This window comes from Oryzias melastigma, linkage group LG13 (genome assembly GCF_002922805.2).
Source record: "Oryzias melastigma strain HK-1 linkage group LG13, ASM292280v2, whole genome shotgun sequence".
Classification (NCBI taxonomy): Eukaryota; Metazoa; Chordata; class Actinopteri; order Beloniformes; family Adrianichthyidae; genus Oryzias; species Oryzias melastigma.
Genome location: NC_050524.1, coordinates 8,900,090 through 8,925,215, shown reverse-complemented (window position 1 = coordinate 8,925,215; position 25,126 = coordinate 8,900,090). Strand labels below are relative to the sequence as shown.

Sequence of the window (25,126 nt, the reverse complement as noted above, 5' to 3'; positions counted from 1 at the left end):
CAAAAAGGTTGAGAGTTACAGGTATTAAAAAATATGCTAACAAGGCCAACGCTTCTAATGAGGCTAACGTGTGGTGATTTCAGACAGTTTGTTTTTTCTTTTAAATGTTACTAGGTTGGGAGTCAGCATCGTCACAGTAACATTTACTGCAGCAGTATCCGCTTGTTTACTTACGTATTACTAGCAAGGTTGGGAGTTAAAGGTATTGTAACTATGCTAACACAGCTTGTGACGCGGCTAACATGATGCGATATCTGACTGTTTTTTTTTTTTTTCTTATACACGTTACTTACAAGGTTGGTAATTAGCATAGTCACAATAACATTTGTTTTAGCACTATCAGTTTTTTTTTTTTTACGCGTTGCAAACAAAGTTGGGATTTACAGGTATTGTAAATATGCTAATGCAGCACACGCTTCTAACATATTTTTTTACGTGTTGCACACAGATATTGTAAATAATGTCATGCAGTGATTTTTTCTAACATGGCTAGCATGTAGCTGTGTTGGACTGTTATTTTGTTTACGTGTTACTAACAAGGTTGAGAATTAGTATGGTCATGGTCATGTTTATTTTACCACAATTAGTCAATTTTTTACATGTTGCAAACAAGTTTGAGGATTACAGGTATTGTAAATATGCTAACGCAGCGAGCTCTTTGAGGGGCCTCTGGTCACACGCAAGACAGCGCCAGAATCAATCTATAGCCGGAAGCGGAAATTGTAACTTTCGCCGGTTGTGTAGGCGGAAATTTCATAAACTGTAAACTCCTTAACCCTTTCAAAAATATGTTAAAACCTTTTCAGAACTATCAGCTTTTACACCTTTGAATGAGAATAAACTTTTACTGTTTTTTTCTCCGTTAAAACTGCTGATCAGAGCTGCGAAACGTTTTTTTCTTCTGTGACAGAGAGTGTCACAGAGAAAAAACAAAAATGGCAAAAAGGTAAAAATGAAAGAGAGAAAAAAAGGGAAAAAGGTCGAAAGCTAAAAACGATATTTTTGTTGCGGCCGGCTCTGGCAGGGGAAGGGACTTACGGCTATTAATTTTTGGGCGCCATATTTTTTCTCTGTAGCCAGCTTCTCTTGGCTACTTACATGTAGCGGTGTCCTACTGTTTTGTTTTTACCGTAATACTAATTAAGCTGGGAGTTAGCGTAGTTGCAGTAATGTTTGTTTTAGCAGTATCAGTCTGGTTTTTTAATGTTTTCAAACAAGGTATTGTAACTATGCTAGCATGGCTAACACTTCTAATATGTTACAAAGTTACTGTGAACACAATCAAGTTTGACTGAGATTTATCACGAACTATTTGGTTTCACTTAATGTGCCTTATAGTTCAGTTCACCTTATAGATGACATACAGTAGGTCCAAAAATAGACCATTCATTGACTCCTAGAATCCGATGTGCCCTATAGTGCGGAAATCAAGATATTTGATTTTACTGTTTTGTTTGGGGACAGTTTATTTCATTACCCATGTTAATCTCACTGATAATTACTCCAGGTAGATCTACTATATATACCTCTTCCCTAATGACTCATTACTTTTTTGAGAAAGCAGTGATTGATTTAGCAAGTAACTAATTAGTAAAGCAATTAGGGAAGACCTTCCCTCCAACATAGGTTTGTAATCAGGCACAGATTTAATGAAAGGTTTCAGGGAAGCATGTTGGTGTTGCAGATTAGCAAAGACCGTGTGCCTTACACTGGATCCTTTCTGCTACCCTTCAGCTGTGATGAGTGAGCACAAAGAGCCACTTTAATGGGGCCCTTTTTTCCCACAAGTACCACTGTGGCCTCCGCCGCTGTTTTTGCATTTTCCGTTTCTCTGCGTAAATCTGTCTGTGGGGTTAAAAAACAGGTAGACGGGGTGCTAATGAGTGATGAGTGTAAAAAGCAGGCGCTTGCGATGGATTACAGCTCTTTACCTGAACCCGGTGTTACTGTTGAGTGGAGCTCCTTTGTTGCGGAGTGAGCTTCCATCAGTTCCTCTGTTATTACCTCAGCTGGGTTATTTGTCATGGATCTCTGTGGGCTTGTCTCCCTCGCTGTCATTCTCTTGATGACATGCTTCTATCCCACACTGCTAGTTTGTCTTCCAGAGACGGCAATTAGATTCACTTTCTGGGTGCTCACTACAATCTCCAGCAGTACTTTCGGAAGAAGAGTCAGAATAGTATTCTCTCCGTCCGTCCTCCGTTTCTGTTTCACACAGAATGCACATCCTCTAGTATGTAATCATTTGACACAGGGCTTGTGCTTTAGAGTCGTACCTAAATGGCTTCAAAATTGATGAATAGTCGTCTTAACTTCTCCAGGAGGATTCCTTGCATGCTGCAGTCAGTGAACATTTCTGTAATGAGATTTAAGCTGTGCCGGTGGCTGCCCCGAATCCCTCGACAGAGCATGCGGTCCTTTGAACGGCTTTGAGGAGCTGAATGGTGTACGCTGGCACACAGCTGCACTGTGTCATGTTAGGCAACGGAAAACATTCCACTCCCCCCCAAATCACTTCGAGCTCATTGGGAGAAATGTACCAATTGCACTTGACTGAGCTCCTGAGTAGAAAAAGTAGCTTTTCATGTCACAGCTGCTTGTTGGGATTCTGAGGGTTTGTGCCACCAGCTGCAATCTGAATTGCACAAACTGAACAGCTTCTAAAAAAGTTCATACGGTCACCGTTTTTCCCCTAAAAGAAAAGAGAACATTTTCTTTTCTTCCCAAAAACCTCTGACCTCTGACCTGTGCCTTACACTACCTTTTAACAGTAACATATTTTCCTCCCAGATTGATGGATTTCTTGCAGAGCTCCGCCGTGGGTTTTAAAGTGAATTACCAAAGGCTGAAGTACATTTTTAGATCAATGCGTCTTCTGCTTTATACTCATTTAAATTCTCAGAAAGTCTTTGCTGCTGACAATTTATTCTCTATTAGACCTAAACTGATCTCATACTTTGTTGGACAAGCTTGCATTTAAACACTGGGAAATTCCAGGTTTTACTGAACTTTTGGGAAATGGCTAAAATATTGGTTTTGTTCCACCAGATGCACATACTGTTTGTTCAATTTCATTCTTTGATTTTCAGAGAGAAACCCATTGAAAAAAGAACCAACAGTAATTGGAGATTGGTTAGTTCTTAACCACTCCAATGAAAATTGAGATTTTTTTTTTACATATTTTTGTGGTATTTTTCTGATGTTTGGTGACAAATACAAAGACAATTACACTTAAAAATGCATTTCTTAATATTTCTTTGTTCAAATTGTTCTGAATCAAGAGCAAATGCAAAAATGCAGCTTGAAAAAAACTTTAGTTGTGACTCCAATTCTGATGCTATTTTTTTTCTTGGATTGCGTTTGTGTTAAGTTGTGTCCAGATACCGTAGAAAGATCACACAAACAGTCATAGTTGTGTCTTGTAGGTGGATTAGCTCTGCAACTTTTATCTCTTTTCTCTTTATGTTAAAGCACCTTGTGTTTTACATATGTGCGATGAAAGGTACTTTACAAATAAAGTGATTGATTGGTTAATTAATTGATTGGTTGAGTGATTGCGGCTCTACAGAAACTATGTCCTAGAAAGATATATATATATATATATATATATAATTTTGGCTTAAAAAAACACTGGGAAGTTGGAAACACTTTAAAATAAGGTTCCTTAACAAGCTTTAATAACACATTAACAAACATTATTAATGGGTTTATAGAGTGTTAGTAAGATATTTATATGCATAGTAAACCAGATAAGGTTTATTAACATACTTAATAAGATTTATTAACATCTAAATTGAGGTCATTGTATACAAAGGCCATATTAATAAATATATAAATAAAATTAATAAATACAATTGAATTGAATTAATAAACTGCTTACAAGCTTAACAAATTCATTAACTATCTTCGTCACCATTATATTGCGTGTTTTGCAGCTCCTCATCTACAGTGTTACCGGGAAATTTAATGTAGAACAGCTCTCATTTTTAGTCATAGTTAATGAACATCTTGGTAGTTTCAGAAACCATTATTCTCCATGAAACCATGGTTACTCGGGCTAGTTTAAGAGTAATGAATACGTACCTCACTGTTTACATTTCTTTTGGATTCATATAATTGTGTCTGTGGTCATTTTGATTGACAAGTGACCCTAAAATGTCTTCCACCTATTTGTTTGGTGGCTTCATATTTAGCTAAGATAAATTTACAAAAGAAATCTTGTGTCAAATTGCTTTAAAAAAATGAAGAAAGAAAGAGGTAGCATGATCACACGTAAAAAAAAAAAAACACACATATATATATATATATATATATATATATATATATATATATATTTTAGTGTTGTCATTGTATTAATTCTATCATGACCGAGAAAGAAAATTTTAAGAAATGATCATCAAATATTTGATCTTCCTAATAACAATATCTATGTAATTGTATCCTTATTCTAGTTTTCCTTTTTCTGTTCAATGTTTAATTCTTTACTTGCAAATGTATTTGCAATTATTTGACTTTTTTCTATTTTCCAAAAATGAGTTGTCAGTTCTTGTTAAATTTGGTGTTTGGACATTTATTCGAAGACAAAATCACATACAGTCATTTGTTGTTAGTTACCTGCTAAAGGGAAACATGATGTCACATGCATGATGAGCGTCAGAAACCATATTTCCTACTCTGAAGTTGTTTTGTTTAGTGTTAAACTGGCATTTCTGGGCATGTGTGTTTGTGTTGAGGTTGGAACTGGTCTTGTTATTCTAAATCGGCTAATTGCTGTGTCTGCAGCACGCTGGCTCTTTACCTTGTCTCGCAGGGATTCAGGTGAATTCAACTGAGCTTACCTGAGCACACAAAAGTCCTGGCATTCCCAGGTAGTTGTTTATAGACTTGAATCCCTTTCTGCCTCTAGATCCCCCTCTGTCTCTAGCCAGTCAGTCAGCATTACGGATGTCTTTAATGACAGACACAACCGCTGTGGTCCTTGTTTTTGCATTCCAGACACTTACTTCCACCTTTTTTTTTTTTTTGCTAAGGTACCAAGAGACATGCATTAATAGTTGAAGCTGCTTTGTGTTTGGAAATCCAAAATGTTTTTAGGCTATAAAAGTTTACTTTCCAGTTTTGTTCATGTCATTTAAACTGACATAAACTTTTGTTGTTACAAGCCCTAAATCTAAGATTTTCCTCAGTCCACTGCAAATCTGCAGAAACTCCCGTGAAAATTGGGTTTGTTATTTCTGCTTCGCGTAACAAGATAAGTTCAGTTAGCTTTAAGTACTCTGTGTTTAAAAATCCTCTCAACCCATTTTCCTCGCTTTCTGAAATGTCAGGTGTCAACATCCTCCATGTTATCACAGTGTAAATCGCCGATGACTTCGAGTGTAAACTGCGTCCCCCCGTCTCCCCCTCTGTTTAATTCTAGGATTGGGGGGGAGGATTATCTTTCTCCCCATTGCGTGCTAGAGTGCAACAAAAGCAAGGCAGAACATGCTTTCACATGCAGTTGTGGGGTTAGTGTGTACTATATTATCCCCACTGCAGCTCAGGGGATGACTCAGCAGTTTTTTTTCCATCTGTCTCTATCCTATTATTAATGAAAGTGTCTGCGTTATACTTTTCTTGGGAGGTACAGTGTTCTTCTGTCCTTGGGACCTACATGGTATAAATCATATGCATGGAAAAAAAAAGACTATAAACTTCAGAAAATGGCATCGCTGGTCCAGCAGTTGGGTTTCAAATCTATTCTGGTGTAGAAAAGTTTGTTTGAACTCCACCTGTGGTGCATAAACTAAAAGAGTTGTTGTTTCTCTGGGTAAAACGTTTGGCGACGCAACATCTGGGATTTTATCACAGAACCGTTGTGGGTTAACAGCTGGTTGCTTCATTTTGGAAATGATAAGCAGAACTGCTGAGAGGATTTAGGCTTATCTTTTTAATTTGAGAGTGATTTGTCTGTCCCATATCTCGCATTTAACATATTATCACAATTTTATCACCAGACAAAATTAGAGCTATTTTTTCCTAGTACCACTCGTCTAATAAGCCTTTTCTGCAAATACAATTTATTTTTTAAGTGAAATACTAATTATGAGTGGGAGAGAGTTCGACTTCTGATCTGATGCAGGCGACCACAGGAAGTCAGTGTAACAACGTGAACAGTCGTGAGACACGTGGGTTCATTTTGACTGACAAAAGCGAGATGTAAAGTATTCAGGATCATCTGTTTCGGTTCAATTCTGCAGGCTGGTTGGAAGTGCAGAAATTAAGAGGAAAGATGCCTGAATAAGAAGTTGTATATAGTCGTATAAACATAAAAATAGGGCCTAATCCATATAATATTCTAGAGCAGAGGTGGGAAAACTTTTGACTTGTGGGCCACAAAAGGTTCTTAAATTACACAGAAGGATCGGACCAGAAGCTGATGTGTTGTGTGTTTTAGTTATCCACCTTATAAGAGAAAAAAATATTATGAATCTGTACGAAAACATGCTTAAAATTGGGATAAAAATAAATATATATTTTAAAATGGAACCTTTTTGAGTTTTTATTAAAAAACTGTTGCTTTTGTTGTTTGTTTTCTGGAATGATGTCGCTCTGGGGAAAACGCAAACTCAGAGAAATGGTGCGTTCATGAGGCGTTGGAATGATTGGAAAAATGACGGTCCAATAAAAACGTTCTCATCGCCATGTCGTCACACATTGTCGTTTGGTTAGGGACCCTTCCACGTCACATTTTGACGTTTTGAGTGTCCCCAACTCTTCGTTTTTGGACCTGCTTCGTAAAATCAAGGGTCCGCAACCTTCGGGGACTGGTCCTCAGGGCACGTCCAGTACCGCTACCTAAACCCAGTATCCTAACTCATCACTGGATGCGGTACCAGACGTGGAAGTGGACCATACCAATGCCAGATTAGGGTTAGGGTACCTATACAGTGTTAGAATACCGGTGCGCTCTGCATCCCGGTACTGGACCGGTTTGCGGCCCAGAGGGTTGGGACCTGTGATTTACTGTGAACAGCAAGCAGGTCAAAAAACGATGAATTGGGGACACCAAAAATGTCAAAAAATGACTTGGAGAGGTTCTTAATCCAATGTCAATATGTGACGAGTTGGAAATGAGAATGTGTTCGTCCAATAAGAAAACACACATAAACATCAGAAAAACAAAAATACTGCATGAATCCGCAATAACTTGTTGCACCTGACCAGAGATCAGTTTATTTGTACTGCACCATCTATGGGGACGCACCAAAATTATAGGGAAAGTAAAAAAAATCATGTAATTTATTCCATATTGGCAGGCCAGATTCAAAAGTTTAACAGGCAGCATATGGCCCCCGGGCTGTAGTTTGCCCACCCCTTTTCTATACATGGTACAACTACATGAAAGTAGAGGAGATGTTATTGTAAAGTCAAGCTGCTCGTCTTTGAAAGACCTCAAATTTGGCAAGAATGGTAAGAAAAACTGTGTGAGCACTTGATGGAGGTCAATTGAGGTTCAAGCCAAAAAGTTAACCATGTGGAACACCAGTGGGGGGGGGGGCAGTGAGAGCTGTCAGTCTGCAGCCACGCCAGAGATGCTCAGTTCCCTAAAGTGAAGAAAGAATTGGTGATTTGTGGTGCTGAAGGCTGTGAAAAAAGATCAAGCAGGATTTCAACAGATGGCAGGCTGGCAGTTTGAAATGAAAGGATAAAACTAAGTTACTCTTTCATGTCTGATTTTATTTCTAGCCATGAAAATGAAAAAAAATCAATTATGTGTTTTTTTTCCCAAGTTGATGCTAAATTGTGTAATTTTGGAGCCAAAGTGGTTTGATGGATGTTAATCAAAGGATTAACAATATAAGAGACTACCAGTGCCCCACTAATACTCTGTTAAATGATCTACGTACTTTTGATTCTTCTCCTCGCAAGTTTCAAGTTTGAAATCCACATTTAACTGCAACGAAAAAAGTGTTCTTTACAAAACAAGTCATGAAGGAATTATTAAAAACAAAGTTGGGTTTCTTGTGAGCTGAGTGCTGCCGGCTTTCTCGTTAAATAATCATGTGCTTGAAGGGTTATTGGGCACAAAGTGGCAACTTAAAGTAAAAAGGAGGCTCTAAATTTGGGCACACTCAATTAAAAAGAGGGAAGAAGCACAGCTAAGTATCTACATTTCACCCTCAAAAAGCCTTTCCAATGATAAAAAGTTGACTTTTGAAGAGGGGTAAATGGGTAAAACCATGAAACAGATGTTTTATTAGGACCTCAACAGCGTTTTTGCTCGTAAAAAAAGATTTAAATGCCTTTTTTAATGAGTTTGTGAGGGGAAAATGGTATTTATGTGTGTCTAGGAAGTTTTGCACTAAAAAAAATAAAGGCTGGGGCAAAAGTTTTGTCTTTGTGAGGACTGCTGTCTAAATACATGTGCAAAATGCCATTGCCCCTTTATAACTTAACCCTAAACAACCCTTGAGTTATATTTTAATTTGTGCATTTCTTAGACTAGAGCTGCCACTAATAATTGTTTTAATAGTTTTAATAGTGGACTAATCATCAATTATTTTCCCAATTAGTTGGATCATTTGAAAACTGGATGTGAAACACACATCTTAACCATCATTACATTTAAACTTGAAGTGTTTAAGCTTTATACTAGAGCTGCCACGATAAGTCGACTAATGGATGACTAATCGACTGTTAAAATAGTCAACAACTAATATAATAGTTGATTAGTTGTTACTTTATACTATATGGAGTTGTTGTGTTGTAAAATTTAAAGTTATAATGGCATTATGCTAGCTTTCTGGACTATTTTGACATCTATTAAGGTTTTTTTTTTAGACTATTCTGGAGTTTAATATTTCAGCTACATGCTAGCTATTTTGGCTAATTTAGGCTTTTTTTTGTCTTTTAGGCTATTTTGGAGTTTAGCTAATGTTTTAGTAGCACACTAGCTATTTTGGCTAATATTTCAGCCTCATGCTAACTATTTTGGCTAACTTTGGCTTTTTTTGCTTTTTGGGCTATTCTCATAGACTGTATAAGAATAACTGGACAAAGCAAGCCCCCCCCCTTCCGTGTTCCATATAGGAAGTACCACTGGGTTGCAAAAAGGCCAAAGTCCCATTGACTTACATTGGGAAACAGACAGTTATTTCTCAGTCATTTTATGTATCAGAATAATCATTCTTCCTCTGCTGCTTTCTGACTAACTTCTTTTTTCTAATCCTAATTTTTTTTCAAAGATTTTTTTTCCATTATCACAAGTTATTAGAGTAATAAATTGACCAATCAGATGGCTCAATAAGCGTTTGTGGGTCTGACGTCTGGGGCATTTGATTGACACATGACGGGTAGCCAATGGGAGCAGACTTCATCAATGAGTCCGTGAAGACCTTTTAACACCTACTTTACAATTCAACAATGTACCAACCAGTCATTGTTCTACTGTTGTTTTCCTCAATAGAATGTACCGATGCAGCAGTTTAAACAAAAAGAGACGCATGCTGTCGACATTTTTAGATGCAGATTTACTCTGTAGAAATAGATTTCACTCTGAGGTTATGTGCTTTGGACGTTTTTCTTTGTTTAACGTTCGTTTTTCTTTATTTCACTGTTTTGATTGTAGCTTATAAATTATAAGTTACATATATGCGCATAAAATCACCAACAGTCTATGGCTATTCTGGAGTTTAGCTAATATTTCAGCTACATGCTCGTTATTTTGGCTAACTATTTTCTGCTTTTTAGGCAAATTTGGCATTTAACTAATATTTTAGCTGGCTATCAGCCTCAGCAATATCAGCTATCGACTCCAGCATTTTTAGCTGTCAATTTCAGCATCTTCTGCTATTAACGCTAGCATCTTCAACAGCCAAATTCAGCTTACAGCAGTCACACTAGCACTATCACAGGTAATGCTATATATCTAGCTAATGACGGTTAACATGTGTGCTTTACATCCAGTTTGCCGATGACCTGATTAGTCGACTAATCCGAAAAAATAATCGGTGATTAGTCGACTATTAAAATAATCATTTATGGCAGGACTACTTTATTCTAACTAAAAGTAAAAACAATTAGGACAATAGTTTGTTAAAACTTTAATGAATCATAAAGCTTCTTTCATTAATTTGTTTCTGGCATTAAAACAAGACTTAAATCAAATGAGGTAGGCATCTTCAAAAATAAAGTGTTACGCCCCCAATGGGCAGACCTGGCTCAAGTCTAGGACAAAACAAAGGAAATGGAAACCTTGGCCAAACATAAAATAAGTCAGGGAGACTGCTGACCCAGCCATGTTGACCATCGGAGTCAGCAGCTCCCTGCTAATGGCTGCCTAACCAAAACTACCAAAGGAAAACAAATAAAAAAAACCTGCAAACTAAGACTACCAAGGTCCAACCCCAGGGTAAAAGAGAACGAAACAAACCAGCACCACACCAACTGAAACCCAACCAATCCTTGGTGAGGCTGCCTCTGACTTAAATACCTGGCAGGTGCTAATTAAGATCATTTGCCCCACCTGCCAGGTGAGCAAAACGGCAGGGCATGTTGGAAAGTCGCAGCACAGCAGCAGCAGGACGTAACAAATGTTTTGGTCTGACTGACTAAAATAAAGAAAAGTGCATTTTGTGGAGCTGAGTGCTCACAACTGTGTTAAATTAGTCGTGGACTATTTTAATAGTCGACATAGTCATGACTAATTGTGGCAGCCCTTTCTGAGACCCCTATATCCTATAAGCATGAACCATACTTTCCTGAAAAAACAAAAATTAGTCAACGTTTTCCACCTTGTAGTTCATCGTTATTCCACTAGGGGCAGTAGAAGGGCTTTTCCTGCCCATTTCAAAATGGCTGCTTCCATGAAATCACAAAAACACAAGTTTAGCTAATATTCAAAACTTTTTGATGAGAAATACACATTTATTGTTCACTTTTTTCAAATGATTACTTGGTGTGTTGACAGGATGCTAATTTTGTAAAAAGTATTTCTTTATAATACAGCTAAACCATGTTAAAGATGTTTGTATCAAACTTGAGACAGTGGGTAAATACGGCACTTTTTCCCTGAATATTAATTTCAGTTTTTTTTTTTTTTATATCTGAAACTAATATTGTTTTGAATAAAAATGTACAAAATTCTCCAACATCTACAAACACTGATTTTTTTATTTTATTTTATTTTATCAAAGGGTTTAAAAAAATCTTAATTCCAAAACAGTTGACTTTTCAGTCGATTCTTTAAAGTAGTGGAATTTAAAGGGCAAAAAGGAAAGCTGGTTAAAAAGTCATTCAGATTTACAGACCAAAAGGAATTAATTGGTCATGAAAATGTCCAAGGTAAGCCAGTGACTCCAAATAAATTCAGTGACATTCAATGCATGAGTCACATCATGTATATTTGTGGATATATTTTGAGTAGATATGTTTAGCATGTAGCTATGTGCTGTAAAAATAGACGGAGGTGATTTCAGAGGCTGCCGTGTGTGCATAAAAACACACTCCTGTATCCTAGACAAAGCCACACAGCATTACCTGAATATGTTATTAAATCCATAAGTGGCTTCTGTTCCATCATCTCTGCAAGGGTAGACATTGGTCCGTGAATAAAGGTGTTTGTTTCTTTCATTTCTTTTCACTTTTCTGCTCAAAGGTTTCTCTTGTATAGCACAAGGTTAGGGCTGCATGATTTTAGTATTCAGTTTTGACGAAATGTTGCTGTTCAGAACTGCAGATTATCAATGTGACGTTAAATGGGTGTGCAGAAATATCTCACATTCAGTGCAACCTGGTGATGAATGGATTTGAGGCATTTGCTTTTTGAAGAAGACAAACTTGTGACTCCTTCCTCAGAACTTTGAGTTGAACAAGACGGCTTAATGAGAGGCTTTGATTGCTCAAGGTGTTAGTGGCTTTCTTCTGATATCGTTTTATCTATTAGAACAAAGCCAGGTAACGCCGTTTAACGATCCTTTCTCTGTTCTTTAGTATGCATGCAGAGCGAGTGTCTGCAGCCAAGGTTAACAAAGCAAAGACAATTTCTCAAAAGTATAGAAACTCTGGGCCCAGACTTGTCTTTGAATGATAGCGTGTCGTCATAACCGCCTCAGGATATGAGACTTGCACAGACTTTTAGGACTGAAAATCTTCTTAGCCTTTTGACACCCTTGTTCCCGGAGCATCTCAGTCCTCAGTTTATGAAAAAAAAAGTAGATAAATAAAAAAACACAAGAAAAAAAGAGTATGTGCTCAAATATAGAAGCCATTGTGAATGCATTTGTTTGGGGGATATGCTTTATTTGAACTGCTTAAAAGTATTTTGTCACTTCGGCAAACTTTTGTTTGATTTAGTAAGTCTAGCTGCATAATTTGGTTTTGTCCCTTGAGCTCCAGTCAGAGGACACACCTGCTCCTCCCAGCTCTGCTGCAAGATAAGACGAACAGCTGGGATAAGGCCTGTCTCAACCCTGACCCCGACGACCCTGAATCTAGCAATTTAAGCACATTTGAAGTCGCACACTCAAAAGACCTTTTTCATCCCCCTTTGAGTTTCTATTAAGATGCTAAGCTGGAACTGCAGTGACTTGATTTCAAACACAGACTCCTTTTATTGTCACGTCAACAGCATTTCAGCATGCCAAGAAGAGTAATGGTATGGTGAAATGCAAATGTTAAACGAATTCATGCAAACTCTCTGGAGGAGCTTTCATTTTCCGTCACAGTCGGAGTATGTCTTGAGAGTGACATGGCTCTCAACTCATAAAAGCAGCTGATGGCTCCCTTTGAGGGTTCTGTCAGTGGTTCAGACTCTCATCTCCACCACCTGCCTGCCATCCGTGTGGTCTAATAGGCAGGATATAAGGAATCATGTTGAGGAATGGGAGGGAAGAGCAGTCTGAGGAGATGAAAGATAGAAGTGCTTGGTTGGTCCCCGTACTGGTGGGGGCAAGCCATCAAGCTGCTTCCTGTCGCCTGTAGCGATGTGACGAGTGTGTTGTTGTGCGCCTCTCTCTTACCAGACCTTGTGTTGACACGCTCCTAGTGCTGACATGCAAGAGGTGATCCCTATGTGAATACGACCGCATCTACACATGAATAGAGCCTGTTTTGAAATTTCTCATAGATTATCTGTAAACAAAAAAATGGAGGTATGTGTTTGAAAATATGTGCCACAAACTATGATGCTGAAATTTCAGTTTGGTGAAGGAATTTAAGTCCTGTTTGTGTCGGCATCAAGTAGCTTGTGATAAACAGGGACATGCAAATTCTTTTATTTAATTTGTTCATGTTTTAAATGTGTTACAACAGTATCGGATCGGGACTCGGTATCTGCAAATCCACAAAATCCAATGACTTGGAATCGGATCGGGCCCAAAAAAACAGATCAGGACATCCCTGCTAAAAACCTGTGTCAATTTCTAGGACATAGTTTCTGCAAAGTGGCAGGAGTGTATTTGAAAGTTGTGGGTCGGACTGAGCAACGCCCTTCTTGTCACCCATAACTGAGCTATCGTATATCTTCCAATAGTGGCCGGTCTCTAATTGACGCCAGTCTCCAATAAACGTCGGGTCTAACAGGAGTTTGTTACTTCAGAACAGGGAGGTCCACATCCAGGCTTCCTGCTGGTTTTCCAAAAATCTTGCCTTATCTGCCGTTGATTTCCTGGATTAAGTGTGTTTAACCAATAAGGAGCTTCAATGGCAGGTTGGTTTGAAAACATGTAGGACACCGGGCCCTCGAGGCCTGGATTTGGACACCCCTGCTTTAGACGGTCTCTAATAGTGGCCTGGCTCCTTTAAGACAGATTTCATGTAGTCCGTTTTCAGTGGTGGGGGTATAGACTTTCTACAAGATCACTTCTGATAAGACACGTTGACTTAAACTGACTTGGACCAATCATTGCCTTCTAAACTTGGCGATGCCCGTATTGTAGGGTTACGGTAACTGAATTTACGTAGTTTTTTTGGAGCTGGAAGTGGGAAGCAGGGCGGCCTCTATGGATTACAGCATACTCGATAAGTCCAGTTCTCTAATACAGTCAGTGGTTTATACAATCTCTGCCTATTTAACACCCTTGGTTTGTTCGTTTTAGTTAACTAGTTTAAGTTATTTGTGCCTATGTTTTTTCATATTTTCAAGTTAAAAGAAAAAAAAAAATAATAATAATTTGTGCCCATATTTTCAATAGACATTTGAACTGGATTCTGCATTGTTGTTTATTTTCTATACTTAAATTTAAAAAAAAGGATCAGGGTGTATATCAAAGTCATTATATTAGAAAATGTTTGACTTCTGCATTTTTGGTTCAAGTAAATCTGCTCCAACAGAAGGATTCTTTTTACACAAAGTGCATTTTATTTTGAAAGACACTTTTATATGATGCTTTCAAAAAAAAAAAAGTTAAAATATGGAAACATAGGAGACAGTTATAATTTCTTATTAATATTTATAGTTATAAATAAAAGGTTTTATGATGGCAACATTTTAAATAAAATGTATTTTTCTAAACGGTGAAGAGGGACTTAGCGACTCTTATTGGTTTTTGGTTTGTTAGAAACGGACCCAAATGGATATAGTAGCGTTAAAGGTTGTAGACCCCTGGTCAAGGAGAATGTGGGTGGGGGCGTGGCTCTATTTTAAAGCTAATTTGCTTGTTTAGATCAATAATCATGGTGTACGGTAATGGATGGATGGATGGATGGATGGATGGATGGATGGATGGATGGATGGATGGATGGATGGACTGATTGATTGATACAAGTGGATTCATAAGAATGTAGTGGAACAGGGAGCTTGTATTATATTTTCAGTGCAAATTATACTACATTTTTGAATTCAGAAACACAAATTTAAGCATAATTTTCTTCATATATGTCCTTTATCATGAGGAAAAATACCATAAGAACATGTTGAAGACACCCAAAACACAATTGTCATCTAAATGGTTCATAAAAGATCTGTTACCAGAACATATTTAAGGGATTTATCTTGAGTATCATTGTTGATTAAGTATTTTAAATAATTCCTTACCTATGAAAAAGTATTTGGATTCCTAGAGGGACTTGTTCTCCCTTTAAGTTTAATGTACAAAAGCATGATTAAAAAAAATGCCCTGAGTTTAGATGAACTCCTCCACCCTTTAAAAGATATGGAGGAATGCCTTCCTGACTTAAATTAACCAGACCATGCGAAAGCTTATCGTAGTTTTCCAGCACATAAGCTTGAAGTGAACAGTCACATATTAACAAGCCAATGGGACAACGGAGGAGGGAAAAAATGGCAGAAGGCGCAGGTCTAGACAACCGGTTGATCTGATACACTGGTCACATCTCACCCTTTAAATCCTCCAGTAATTGGCTTAGCCATTACAGTTTTCACTAAATTGTTCCCTAGTAAGGTTATAAGTGGTCAGTGAAGGAGCACATTTTTAATGAGAAAAATGTTGCGCCTTTGAGGTATTGCACACTCCTTGCATTCCTCAGCCAGCAGTTTTATTTAAATGTGAAGTTTTTGAAGTAAATTGGCTTTGCTTTTTAAACGGTATCCTCTGGATGGGGTTACATCTTTTTGGATAATTTTTTGCAATCAAGGAAGCCAGCTCTTCTCAAACTTCACTCCTTTGACATTTCCGCTGATGGTTTTTGAGAAGTGAAAGAACACCTTAATTACTCCCTGACATCTTGATATGTCTGCGATAGTGCTGGCTGACTGTTTCAGCGGAGTAAAGTGCATGCATTAGTGAAGTCCCGCAATTTCTAGCTTCCATAATCACAAATTTACATAATCTATCCACATAAAAAAACAGAGTTCTGTCAATTTATCTGATATACTTACAGTTTTCAACATGAAAAAAATACAGTTTTGTAGTCTTGGTGTTTCAAGATTACATTAAACCTCCACAAGTATCCCCTTTTATATGCATATTTATAAACTAGACGCATGTAAGGCTAATCTTTAGTCCAATATTATAGTAGGGAAACAATAACCAGTTAAATCCACAGACATTTTCTTCCGCTTTTCATGAATGCAGAATAGCATTGTTATCTTTAACGTGCAGGTTTGCACAGCTCTGCTTGATGTTTCCCTTTCACCGGCTGTAAACAAAGGACCAGGAGTCATTTAACACTTCTTTAGGAATTACCAATTCATCTTTTTCGGAGAGCATTTCCTTTTTCCCGGCTTAAGCTCTTCTGCACATAATGATTTGCAAAGCAACAACTTTGAAATGCGGCTGAAACGTGTTGCCATAAATGACAGCGCTGAAGGACAGCCCTGAGCGCAAACCCGCCGAATTCCCAGCTTTATTAGTATGGAGCTCATGAGTCCGGGGGACTGTGATGGGGTTTTATATTCTATGGCCTCACACGGCTGCTTTCAGCAAACAGTCCACCATTATTCGGTCTGACAAGAGAGCAAACAGTGTGCATTCAAGGGTCAAGAAACTCCCCCACTCCCCTTGTTAGAGCCTATATTCTTATTTTTCTTTGTTTTCGCTTCCATTTTCACACTTTGCATACACGTCCTTGGTATTCTTCTCCTCCTCTTGCTTTTTCATAACTTCATAAAAGTTTTTACTCCTTCAAGGTAGTTTTTGTCCACAACATCTAAATAAAACAGGTCTCTTTTAACACATTCTTTATCTTCACAATTGAAAGCTGTTTGTATTAAGTGAAATGTCTGTGAGCACGGAGAGGCTGTGCATCACCGTGTTCCCGCAACAGGTAATTGACTGGTAATGAGTGAGAAACTCAAGATGTTAAATCCACTGTGACCTTTATGTAAATGCTGAAAAAGCCCTGTGGCTGCTAATTTAGCCTTTTGTTGTTACTCCGCTCGCCTTTGAGAGTCCGGGCTTGTGCTCCCCAACCATGTGGCCGACTGTTAATTAAGACACTCGAGGCTGCGCATTATTTGACTGACAGGAATGCTTTTCAAGGGCAATCAAGGAATACATTGTTCTCACTTCAGCAATACGGTTAAACGTCAACTGTTTTGAGGCTAAAGATAAATGTATGTTTGATTCCTTTTTTTTTCATGTGGAGTTGTCAACATTCCTGCATTTTTTGGGAGGATTAGGTGATTTTATTATTATTCTATCCCTTTCATGCCTAACTTTATTTCCAATTACATTAAAAATATTCTTTAATATTTTTCCATTCAAGATGCTGCTAAATAAAGTGGAGTCCTGGATTTAATGCTACATTGTGAATTAACGATATACAACATGAAGGGGTTAAAGTTGGTGTTTCCTCCTTAAAGCATGTTAAAAGTTAAACCAGTTTGAACACTGACCAATCAGGAACTCAGAATTGGCAGTGACCAATAGATGACATCCTATTCATGGAAGTGCCAGTCGCTTCGACATTTTGCACCAAATCTGTTTCAGCAGTAGGTGATGGACGTGGGCTAGTATCAGGTAGACACAGTCAAGTGTAAACACCATCCTAAATGCACATACAAAAATGCACATCACATGACCAATGTGAATGTAGCTTAAAGTTCCCCTCCAATGAAAATCCTGTTTTTTGAGTTTTTATCATGTATGTGTGACATTTTTCTTCTGAAAGAGAAAAAATATACTAAGAAATCATTTTGTGTTTGCATTTCCGAGTATTTCTCCTTTTAAGTCGCTGTCACTCTGTTTGAATTCCTGAAACTTTCATACGTCGCAGTAGCTAGCTAGCCTGGATGTAGCTGTAGCAGCTGGAGAAAATAATATAACGTCCCACTTCTGTGCTGTAAAGGATTGTAATTCAGTGAAAGGCCATACTGATGTTAGCTTTTATTATTTTCCCAAGGTATCTGAGGAAAAATGGATTGGATTTAATGGTCACAGCAACGTCAATAATTATTTGATTATCTGGGGAAAAAAGAGACATTTTTTAATTGGACGGAGACGCGTGTGATTGCATTACCCGCTCGTATTTTAATTGAGTCCAAGACAGGATTTTTTTAAGTATTTAAAATGAAACTGAAAGTAAAATCCCATCAGCTGTCACAAATATGCTGTACGCGTTTGATCCAACCCGCGGAGGAGCTGCTGTAAGGAGATAACTGTCAGTCAGTCAGACTTTATTAACTGTGTTCAAAGTAACACGCTACATATTAATCACATTAGAAGCTTTAGCACCTTTACAATTCCTGTAATAACTCAAAACAGACTGATAGCCCACTGCTAAAATAAATATTACTGTTACTACGCTAATTCTCAACCTTGTTAGCAACACATAAAAACTACAGTCTGACAATGCTACATGTTGGCTGTGTTAGCATATCCACCTTAACACCCAACTTTGTTTCCAACAAGTTAAAAAAAAAGGAACGATATAAAAATGTTACAATGCCTATGCTAGCTTCCAACCTTGTTAGTAACACATCGCTACATGTTAGCCGTGGTAGCATTTTCTGAATAAAATCCAATCTTACTTACAGCAAGTTAAAAAAAAATGCTAAAACAAAACGTTACTGTGGCTATGCTAACTCACAACCGCATTAGTAACACATAAAAAAAATTAACTATATTCCAACACCGGTAAACGTTGGCGTATTCACAATTACACCCATTAAAAGATTTTGTCAGTTTTACCTTTCAAAATTGCTTCTACATCAGCAAATGCAACATCAATGAATCTGTTTAAGATGCTTAGGATAGCGAGACCCAATGTCGTTTTATTGTAAAAAATTAAGGCCCAATCTGAATTCTTCCCTTCTCCCTTCCCCTTCATTTATCCCTCCAACCGGAGGGTGATGAAAAAATTGTGTCTAATATTTCAGACGTGACTTTTGTTCGATGACATCATCAATATCACCGGTCCGCTAGCATTAGCACGGAGCTTCCAGCACTTAAATATACATAGCAACAGTGGTTTTATAACTTTAAAAAGGTCATGCTACAACATAAAGATATTACTCACATTTAAATGTAAACTTGAGTGGTTCAGAGCGCACTGACGAAGAAAAACGCTTCTCAGCGCGACGCGGTTTACTCTGGTGATGGTGGACTTTGGACCCCTTTGTTTGGAGGGCGAAGGGGAAGGGGGAGGGAAGAATTTAGATTGGGCCTAAGGCTCAAAATATACAAAATTGCTAAATTTGTTTTTTTTTTTACTTAAAAATGTTTAAAGTAAACCCCTGAAAATATGATGTGACCGGTCAGTGTGTCCTCCTCCAGGCCTTTTGTGAGGTCCTCTTTGGAGATGATGTCATTCGTAGCGCTGTGTCAGGATACTGGAGCATGAAGCCGGCTCCCAGGACAGGACTGACCTTTCCCTGTAATCACTTCGTACAGTGTTGTGGATTTTTTTTTTTTTTTTTTTTGGTGCCACAAATAAAAGAGCAGCGTTTGAAATAAGAGCTCTTTGAATCCCTTAATGCCTTTCCACACCCAGAAGAACTTTTATGTTCTGTTCTCACTACAACCTTGGGCTGCAGCTGAAGATGAAACGACACAGGACGAAAGTCACTGATTTTGCTTAAAAAGTTTCTTTTCAAGTACGTAATAAATTGATTGGACGTGTTTGGCAGGCTGGTGCATTTTTTTCAGTAATCATCCAAACATAATTATGTTTCTTAGAAATTTTCTGTGAACATAAAGAGCAATATTTTCTTTTATTTGCTTGTTTCCTTTTTTTTTTGCTTAAAGTGACAACAAATGAAGAGGAATGGGTTCATTTTACCTAATCACACTTTGTGAAAATATCGGCCTCTGCATTCCATACGTACAAAGAGCACCCCGAGTTTAATCACTTTTAATCACCTATACGTGGCTCAGATGTTAATCTCAGTGAACTTCTCCCACTGAGAGCACAGCTTTGGCTGCCTTAAGCCTCGCATGGCTCCGTGACCCAGCCATTTTGTTCAGAAGCACCTCAGGTCTTTAGTCCGGGTCCTACGAGTGTTGCATCAGAATGACCAGTGGCTGCGGAGCAGCTTTACGGCAGGCCGGTGCCCTCAGAGAACAGAAAAGAGCTTACGACCTGTGAAATCATAACTCTTCTAAGTCTTTGGTCAACTCCCCACTCATTACTGCAAACACAAGGCTTAGGGTGGTGGTGCCATGTCTCTTTCCATCTCCATGGACCTTTTTTTTTCTCCTTTCAACAGATTTATCATGTACTTTTTTTCCCTTAATTGGAGATGTGCGAAAAATGGTCTGGTAGGCGATGAATCTCCAAGAACAGGTCAGTTAGAGGGGATACTGTTAATCTCGTTAAAGATTATGTGAAGTTCATTTGCTGCATAAAATTGCTGCTTCAAAACACCAATATAAATATATATATTTGTTTATATGTTGATTCATTTGGGGTGCTTACATGTATTTACTGAAGATTCAGACATCCCTCTGTGAACTATATCGCCATGAAATAAAAGCTAACCCCGAAATGCTGCTGTTCTCATCTGACACTGAATGATAGGCTTCCTGCAAAGGTAGCCCTCATGGTGTGTCAAGGTCATCAAATAATATGGAAAATGAATTTTCAAAGCCATTCCTGCAGACATTTTGGACTTCCTGAATCAATAGAAGATGTAATAAATAAACTGGAATAGTAAATGTATATTTATGTTCACATTTAAATTAAAGACAGATTAAATCAGCGCTGCTTAATGGAGAATAATTTAGACTAATAAATATTTGGCAGCTTTAAATTAATCTGTTACGTGTGAAAAAGTATGTATTTACTGGAATTTTTTTATGTATAAAGATAGAATTTTAAGCTTAATATATTGTCATCATGTGTAGCTACAACAAAAAGCTGATTTTGTAAATTAGTCACATTTTTGATAATGATATACATATTGTTTTTAAAATTTATGCTAAAAATGTACAAAATATGTTTAAAAAAAACTACAAAAAACTATATAAAGCAATATTAGAGCTATTCTGCCTTCAGTTTTGGCAGATGCCAGCTTGGACAGGGAAAATGAAGACGTACAGACCGATCTCACTCTCATAGGTGTGCAACAACTAGTGGGACTTTTTCTTGAGATGGATCTAATCGTTTACAAGTGAATGCATCAGATCAGTAGAGCAGGAACCCATTGTATTTTCTACATCACACATACAGTCTTCTACTAATGAAGTGTTTTATCTGCTATAGTATAATAAAATAAAAATCAAAAATGCAAATTTAAGCTGAATTCCATCATAGAAAATGCAACAAGAACATGTTAAAAACACCAAAAACACAGTTTTCATTGGAGTGGGTCTAAACTTTTGACTCCTACCAAAATGTTTTCTTAGAAAATCCAATTTGAATGGAAATAAGTTGTTTCAAATGCTTATGAAAGTAAGCACAAAAACATTAACATGACTAGACATATAAAGGCAACTGAAAAATAAAAGAATTTAAAAAATAGGGTTTAACAAATCTATTTAGGAAAAATATTCTTAAGGAAATAGTTTTTGTATAAAGTAAGAAAGTTGCTTACCTTCTTAGTTTTATTTAACATTATTCCCCAGACTGTAATAAAACTAGTGTCAACGCAGTTGAAGTTTAAGTGAGTCATAAGCTTTAAAAAACACATATAGGATCTGAAAGGACATTTGTTAATTTCATATTTTATGATCTTTCCATCATAACTGTATTCTCCATCATAAGTACATTTTAAAGTAAATTATGCAGTGAAAATTGCTTTGCCTGGAGTCTCACTATTCTAAAATATTTGTAATAAAAAGAATAGCCTAACATTGGTCACATTTATTGCCTTCTGTGCAACTATTAAAATATTGAAATCATTTTTTTTTTCAATATTGTCAGCCTGGCATTTGATGTGATTCCTTAAGTGGTAGTTCACGTGCAAATATATTTATATATAGGACAATATAAATATAGAAGTTGATAATCAACTTGTTGAATCCAGGTTAGCCCCATTAGTCCTGCATGATCAGTGCGGCTCTGCTGTCTCCCTGCCTGAATTAACTGATGACGGTTTGTGGGGCACCACGGCTCCACAATGTTACCCAAATAAGGCCTGACTGCCGCATGTATGCGGGGAGGAGACGGGGTCGACAAGTTGGCACCGTCCAGCCTCGAACATTCTTTTGCTCCCCTCAAAAGGGCTTCTGTCCCTCCTCATGCCTGGATTTTAGCTCGAAGCTGCTCATAAGTTATAATGTTGCAGTGAATGCAAGAACCCTGTTCAATGAATGATGAAGGCTGTGTTGAAAATATTGATGCTTTGTGGACACACAGTCAAATAATAACCCGGCTCATCCACTCTGAAAACTCCCAAGCAGAGAGCACTCGTGCTGTCCACTATAATCTATCACGCTGCTGAGAAGCCTTGTTAAATATTAACTCCTGTGTTTTCCTTTGAGCTTTTTATTCAAGTGGACTCACTCCACCCCTCCTTTATCTTAATTAGAAGGAAATTTGGAGGAGTGAAGTGCTCCTCTGGATGTGAGCACCTCAGCCCACCTCCCCTGAAGGCCACATTACCGCCGCTTTTACTGAGGCTTTGAGGCCCCGTAAAATAAATGTTTGCTCGTGTCATCCTGGGTTAGTAAACACAGTAAAAACTTGGAGGGCAAATCATTTTTAAAGCTGTAAAACTGTAGTGAGGGGCTGCAGACTTCTCAGGACGTGTTAGATGGGAGGGGATGAATAATTAATCGAGCCAATTAATGCTTCTGAATACCACTGGAGGCAAACTGGTGTTTGATGTGATTTATTTTGGCGGGGAGACCACCCTCGTTGACATTTTGTTTTACAGATTCTTTCCTCATACAAACTTAAACTTAACTGTAATTTGATTATTTTTCTGAAGATTTTTTTTGTTGTTGTTCCTTTTTTAAACTATAACGAATCTTGAAGTAATCTGCCAAAAAATTTTGGGGATTTTTTCCCATGAAGGAGAGGCTTCACAGCTCAGAGATCACACATTCTGTGTGTCTCCAGAACCACGAGAGCCACCTCGCTGGCTTTAATCAAAACTCCTCTGTCATGCAAAAGGTCATCTGTCATCAGCAGAGTGATCCAGAACACACAGGATGAGAAAATCCCTCTCTGTGGTAGACTTAACATCACAGGACTTATTAAAATTGTCATTTCCCTCCAGGACTCCAGAGGCTTTCTCGCTTGAAAATTTAATAGTATAACGGCAGGGGCGGAGCTAAAATATTTTATTTGGGGGAGGTATAAAACTTTCGGAGGGGGGGGCAAATGAGAACAGCATTCTCACTCCCGACTCGTCATATACGGACGTACGTTTTGGGCCCCTTCTGCGCAACTTTTCGACGTCTTGGGTGTCCCTAACTCATCGATTTTTGATGTGCTGGCCACCGAACACGATACCTGACGCGGTAAAAGACGCAGTACCAATACGGTAATGGACACGGTAACTGACACGCTAATAGATGTGGTGCAGACACGGTAGCAATGCAGTAAAGGACCCGCTAACGGACGTTGTAACTGACGTGGTAATGGATGCGCTAAAAGATGCGGTACCGATGCAGTAATGGACACAGTACATGACACGGTACCAATGCAGTAACAGACACGGTACGTGACAAGGTACTGATGCGGTAAGAAATGCTCTAACGGACGCAATACCAGAAACTACACCGGATGCGGTAACAGACATGCAAACAGTCGTGGTGCGGACATGGCACTAATGCGATAACGGATGTGGTAAGGGGTACAGACACGGTACCAATGCGGTAACGTATGTGCCAATGTACACAGTACCAGACATGAGACCCGTTGTGGTAACGGGCGCACTATCAGTCGTGGTCTGGACACTGTACCAATGCAGTAACGGACATGGTACTGATGTGGTAACAGATGCGCTACCAGACAAAATAGCACACGCGGTAATGGACAAGCGACCAGCAGCGGTACGGACAGGGTACTAATGCGGTAACAGACGCGGTAACGGACAAGGAAACGGATGCGGTAATGGACATGGTAAAGGACAGGGTAATGGACGCCATACCAGACGCAGTACTGGACGTGATACCGGATGTGGTAACGGACACATAACCAGTTCTGGGTTAGGGTACCGGTACCAGTTCTGTCCGGTTTGCGGCCTGGAGGTTGGGGACCCAGATTTGATGGGAACAGCCAGCATGTCAAAAAACTACAAGTCGGGGAAACCCAAAACGTCAAAAAGTGACACGGAAGAGGCTCAAACCAAACACATGTGACCAGCTGGGAGTGAGAATGTGTTGGAACAGCAGAGTGGATGGCCATGACAAATGAAAGGATAAAAAATACCTATTTCAAACAGTTTTACTATTATTATTTTGCAAGTCATTTAAAATGACTCCGCTCCGGCCCTTTATAACATTTAACATTTCTGGACCATTTAAGGAAATTTGTGCAGAACCTTGATGCCGCTTTTTTCTGATGTGCTGACTTATATTCTCATTGTTGACCTATCACACACCAGAACACAGATTCCACGTCTGCTCTGTACACTATTAAATGATTCAACTCCACTCATGAATTTTGTAGGACAGGAAGAAATCGTAAAGTCGTGGCTGAAGCTGCACAGTTTCTGGAAGTTCACTTTCTAATTACAATTTAGGGGTTGACTCTCAGCCTGTATTACCTTCAGTCTCTTTATTATGTTATTTATTTAGGCTGACGCAGCGCCAGCATCAATTATCTGCACCAATGCTGACTTCATAAGCGGATGAATCAAGTACAAAAAAAAAAAAAAAAGCCTTTTTGTCTTCTGAGTGCATCGCTGCTTCACCTTACTAAACTATTTTACTCATTCTGTGTTCATTAAACATAATTCCCATTAATAATTCATACTTGCCATAAGGTAAGACAAATATACACTTTTGATCATTTGCTTTTGTGCAGAACACATCTTCCTCTTTCAGTTATGGCACTAAATTGTGAAATTTACATTAGTGCTAATAGCATGACCCTTTTTTTATTCACCAACACTAGTATGCAAAAAACAAAAAGCTTTAAATGAGTGAATACAGACATACATTCACATATAAACCAATACTGGAGATGTAAAGTTTCCCATTGCTTAAGATAGGGGTAAAGGGTAGATCTGGTGTGGTGAAAAAGTGTGAGAGTCATCAATCAGGTTGCATTCTTCAAACACGAAATGCAAATGATGTATTTAAAGTGGCTGGATGGTTCAGTTGCATGCAGGACGGGCGCATGGGAATCCAAG

The 25,126-nt window shown here is 38.2% G+C and overlaps 1 protein-coding gene across 2 annotated transcripts in view; it reads left to right on the top strand.

The window, feature by feature from the left end:
- frem2b (FRAS1 related extracellular matrix 2b) overlaps window positions 1-25,126 on the top strand; it is a 73,365-nt gene that overhangs the window by 7,442 nt on the left and 40,797 nt on the right. The gene's annotated exons all lie outside the window — the stretch shown is intronic.